The sequence below is a fragment of the Maylandia zebra genome, linkage group LG2 (assembly GCF_041146795.1).
Source record: "Maylandia zebra isolate NMK-2024a linkage group LG2, Mzebra_GT3a, whole genome shotgun sequence".
Classification (NCBI taxonomy): domain Eukaryota; kingdom Metazoa; phylum Chordata; class Actinopteri; order Cichliformes; family Cichlidae; genus Maylandia; species Maylandia zebra.
The window spans coordinates 35,279,111-35,285,036 of NC_135168.1; positions in this window are offsets into that span (position 1 = coordinate 35,279,111).

The following is a 5,926-nucleotide window of genomic DNA, read 5'->3' on the forward strand; positions in this document are numbered from 1 at the left end:
GTTACTGTAATGCATGAAAGACTGGGCTCACGCTCTAAGAAGCACACGCAGGATCTCATCGAGAAAGACTGGCATCTGATAGAATATTTATCACACGAGATTCATCTGTATGGCTTTGATAAAGCACGGGCGTATTGCTCTAGATACCTAATCACCTCGGCAGAAACCTGAAGCTATGATGCGTGCTCACAGGATAATTCACAGGCACCAAAGGTCAGATCTCTTTTTGACAGCTTCTGCAGTGTAGAGAAGTGCCCTGCTTTGATTCTGCAGGCCTGGGATGAAGGATGTCAAAAAGTAAAATACATCTATATCTTTATCTGACAATAATAAGGTACATTCTATCTGAAAAACTATTACCAGATAATTGAAGGAAATTATGACTCTATTATAACCTAATTCAGTGAGCAATTATGACTGATACTTGTTAGTCAACACCCAATCAACCAAGAAATGCCAAAGCAGCCTCACCTGGTTTCTGGGTCATTATCAATAAACAGTCAAAAACGCCATCTGCACTTGCCATTAGTGGCGCCGTTGTGGTTGCAATCCAAGTTGCGTTGGTTCTTAAGCGCCATAAAGAAAAATCATTGCAAGTTCTGCAAAACGCCATCTGCTCGATGCTTCTGTTTTGAACCAACACTATAGCCTGCCCGTTGCCACTGCTCGCTGAGCTGCAATGGAAGGTGGAGGCTCACTCAAGAGTTAGACCTGTAAAATATACGACACCATCACCAGATTGTGATCGTATAACCCGAGTTAAAGGTGAAGGTAAATCATCTAAAAACTGACCATTGTGTCCCTTTTCACAACCGGCTGTTGCTAGGAAGCTCTACAGTATGAGATCACCTTGCTTTATTGGGGTGAATCTGGTATCCCATTAACATATGCAAATTTTCTAAACAGGCTAGGTGGAGGCAATTAAAGCCTCTAGATAAATGAAAGCCCAATCTATATCACATTACATCTGGGAAATAACAATCCTATTACAAAGTAACAACTCCAATAAAATGTTATGGAGGCCTCTGCAATTTTCAAAAGCTGCAGTTAAGTTTTCAGTTGTTTTTTTTCTTTACACGGGTTCAGGGCCAACAGACACGTTTTCTGGGGTAAACATGTAAACATAAAAATCATTAAATCTCCTGTTTGTCTGTGGGTAGACATGATGTGATAGCAATAGAGCAATTTATGCCACAGATGTTTGCTGCAGAATACTCTGCCTACACCTGGGAGTGCTGATTAATTTATATGTGTTTGGATAAGGCCATGTATCCCAGCCCCATTAATATTGCTCTTTTGCAGAATAAGATCATATCTTGGTAAATTGAATATTCATCACCTTAATGAGTCAAGAGTCTAGCCTGTATCCCAGAGAAGTTGGGCACTCATTCAGATATGAGCTACAGGTTGTAAATCACTCTCTCTCCAGATTCCAGATTTTTGGAAACTCTTAGGCTCTGAGGTGGAAAAGGGCTTTATTTAAATAATCCTCTCATAAATGACTACATAAGCATTATAATACACTGCTGAACACACGGGGCGCGGGAGGGGTACCGTTCACAGGGTGGCCGATCAGGTGCTTGTAGGCCTACCTCCGTGCAGCTGTTTGATTATTTAACTGCTGCATATTTGAGCACAGTCATCCACATTATTGGCTACGAAGTCTACAGTTGTTCACCTTCAGCCAGCACAATGTTAAACTCGCTGTAATGTTATCACATGTGGGCCCTGGCCTTTTCACCAGCTCTAAACCCTCTTTGTCTAAATCCCTCTGTCCATATCCCTTTGTTATAACAGGCGCTAATGCGACAAACTGATTAAGCGCTATTAACTTGCAAATTAGTTCTTTTGTTCTAACTTCATCCCCATCAGCTTTGTCCATTTTAAACAACCTTTGTCCAACACCAAAGGAAAAAAAGAGAGAGAGAGAAACCATTGTATCATAAGTGATGTTCCTAAATTAGCCACTTCACACTCAAGTATGTCTGTATGAATTGTACACAAAATCCTTGAGAATAAAGCGCCATTTTTGGCATCTTTCCATTATGATGCAATTGAAAATACAAATTGGACTGAAGCGTCTGCAATGATTTGGTAGACAACAATAGCAGGAGGACGCATGATGTTCACGCATCTCTTGCGAGTGGATGAAAAATAGCAGAAAAACATGTTTTCCATGTTGGATGTTTGAATGTGTGTGGTTTGGAATAAACATGTTTAAAATTGGATTTTGTTAAAGAAGCTTGAGCGAGTGGGAACTTTACCCAAAGGTGTCTTATTTTGAAGCCTAACTCCCTAAAAGTGATTGCATAGACAAGCTAGAAAACGCACACTGAACATTCCCAGGAATCTGCTGCTGCAGAATCTTTCATCAAAAAGAAAAATTTCATTTCCATCTTTGATGTTGTGCCCACTAACTTGAAACCTGTTTGAAGAGCTCACCATACTGGTGTGGAAGTGTAGTAACGAAGAAACCTTTTAGGATTAATTTATATGCTTTTAGCCAAATTGACCTGCAGTTTGTAACAGCAATGTCTGATGCACTGTATCTTTACATTCTGTATATTCAGCTTTGAACACAGATGTAAAATAATGCAAAGGTCACCAGACCAATTCAGTTTCAGAAGCACATCTCAGAACACTAGAAAAAGCAGCATCTTCACTATGTATTTAATTCTGAAATGCTGTTCCAGTGAAAACATTTAAGGCTGTAAAAATAATGTTTTTTAACAAGCATGCTTTGAAAAATAATGCCATGAATAGATTTTATTCATCATTAACTTCATATACTGTGAATGCTATATCCACTAATTACAGTGGATATTTACTCTGCAGTTTTCTTATCAAATTATATGCTTAAATTATTTGTCGGTTCTTCCTAGAACCTTAGAAAATTGTAGTTGTTTAGTGAATTTAAGCCTCAGGGGGTTCTGTCCACAGTGACCGTGTGATGTTGAGATCATATAATCTTCTGCAGGACTCCTTCTTACTGAAGACATACTATGATCATTTGCCTTTCATTTAAAGAACAACATTTAATGAGCTTCAAAGACTGAATTATCTAAAACTGGTTGTTAAGAATATTTTTCTTAAAAGAAATGAAAAAACAAACTTCAGAAAAAACACTAAAGCTACCCGAAACATGTTGCATGTCTTTGGTTTTGGTGTTTGGTCAAATAATTTTTTAAAAGAACTAATATGGGGCAGCTTTGGCTTTCATTTTTATCGAGATTTGAATTTTATTATACTGCTTGAGTCTACTGCCTCCGCAAAGTGTTTGTATTGCAAAACCTGTTCTCTGCTTCTGAAATCTTGCCCTTGAAAACTCTAAAAACTTCATTGAAACATGAAAATCTACAAACTAATTAAAGTAAACTCAATTTTTTTTAAAATTGTACGAACAAAACATAAAAACTAATAAAAAGTAGTTTTTTGTAATTTAGCAGACTGTATGGTAGTATTAGAAAGCATAATATGTAATTCAATCACTGTGGGGCTCAGGATATGTTTCAAAATTTTAACATTAAGTTCAGGCAGTTGTGCCGTAGAGAACCAGTAAGGCTCCAGATTGTTCTTAACTTCAGAATTAACCACTCAAGTGTTATGCAGGCATCTTTGCCTTGATGAGAGTTACTTGTAACAAATCACATGTTGTTTAAAAGCCTGGGAGAGAGGTGCAATACTCTGTCCAACAAAGACCTGAATAATTAAAACAGAAGGAGCCGCAGCGTCCTGCTAAGTAAAGGCCGGAACATGGTAGCTGTCACTTATAATCATCTAAATGGAAGCAAATGTCACAACTGGGCTTGTAGATGTGAGTGAAACGGCCTTGTTTGTCTTACTCTAAGCCAATCCAGCTGAGGAACTGCCTTGGACATCCCCTCTTACCTGAAATGCCCTTCATTTCAGGATGACTCCTGTCCGCTTAGCCTGAGTGGCTGCTCGCTAAGTGCAATCTGTGCAGCTGTCTGTGCTTTGTTTGTTTGTCAGGGTAAGACGTGGCATGAACACAACCGCATCAGACAATAAAGACCTATTTTTGCATGCTTCCTCAGATAACAGCACGGCTTCTCCGAGCCGACTGCACCACATCACTGGGAAGCCTTGACATAATTCAGATAAGAAAACTCTGCCCGAGAGGCTAATGTTTGTAAATAACAGCTCGACTTTTTTTTTTTTTGGTGACATATTTCTTATGAACCGATACACCACAGGCTGACAGGTTAATGCAAGCCCACAATGAGACGCCGCTGCAAATATATCTGACATGCCAAAAGACATTTCAAATCAGATTGCATCGATGCTGCTTTTGTGCTGCATGCTGTATCTGTGATGACGAGTGGATGTTACGACAAGCGAAATATATTTCAACACCAGCTTTAAACGTGCTATGACGTTTATCGTTTGCTTAGCGGATCGTAATAGCTATCGGTTCGTAATTACATTCTCTCGAATCAATGGCCTGTCAAAGACGGATGCAACTGTTCATCGGAGGGAAGGGGGTAGAGGAGGGTCAAAGGTCAGGTTTTTAATTAAATCCCAGACACCGTGTGTCACGGACCCAGCTCTGGAGGACTCGGGGTCCGTGAGCAGTTTTGACTCACCTCCCGTTGATATTGTTGTTATTATTATTTTGGTGATGTGTGTGTTTTTCTGCACTGTGCTGTGTTAGTCTGTGTCCCACTCATATGTATAGGCAGGGTATGGGTGTGTATGTCTGCGGGTGTGGCTGGAGGATGGAGCTCAGCCACCTGCAGGCCTGAGGGGTGTGGCCCTGCGGAAGGACTGGCCACACCTGAAGTTCATGCCACACCTGTTGGTGATCAGGGCTCGTCGGGGGAGCTACTTAGGAGAGAGTTGGAGCTCCCACCGGCGCGGGATCATTAAGCTAAGACTCCAAGTCAGTGCGTAGCATTAGGAAGTGCGGATCGTGTGTGTGTGCGCGCGGGTTCAGTGTTTAACGGCTGCTTCTGTATTGTCCTGCAGGTGAAACGAGGGACCAGAAGGGCAGCACGCACAGGGTGTGCAGTAACACAACAGCGGGGAGCACGAGCACGAGCACAGACGTCGGAGGGAAGCACGCACATGGGGTTCGAGGGAGCAACGGGGAGTTATTGTGTTTACAGCTTTCCACTGTAAATAAAGAGCACTGTTTGCATCGCAGAGTCTGCGTTTTGGGTCCTCCTTTCCCCACATCCCCACGGTCTGCCCTCCAGACCGTGACACCGTGTTTGGCTGTGTGGTGTAAAGGAGGTGCAGACAGTAACAGAATCAAAGCTCAGCCCAACCTGAGGCAACTGGAATACTTTGGCAACATTGATCTTAATGTCTATGGTATGGCTCTTGTCAGTATTGATAGATGAATGTTACGGGAATGTTCACAGATTGCCTGAAGCCAACTGGGCTAGCGCTGTTTCAGTGAGACCTGGTTGTGAGACCTGGTTGCATGCAAGCAGACATGACTCATTTGTGGCTTCAGGCAGTGGATCTGGCATATGAGTTTGAGCAGCAGCATGACGAGTCAGGGACAGAGAGAAGCTACACCCAGTCGGTGCCTTAACAAACGGCAGACTCGGGCTAAGGATGCTCCAGAGAATGAAAGACTCTTTCAGAACATTTCTAACAAGAATTTAAGCATCTATTTCCTGTTATTATGTGTCTGTTCAGTATGCATCACCGCAGTACGGTTAGCAGCACGTCCTTTAGGGCTTAACGGACACTCGTATTAATTCTTGAGAACCTATTCCATGCCAGAAAACATTAATTTACAATGGGGAACAGATGAATAGAGGCAAACACGGGGTTTTTTTGTTCTTTTTCTGAGAATCGTTTCAGACGCTGCCTCACCTTAGGATTTCTGCAGCCCAGTCTAACTGAATGAATAAATATGTGAAGTGGCTCATTTTGATTCTGCTGTGACTCCCTC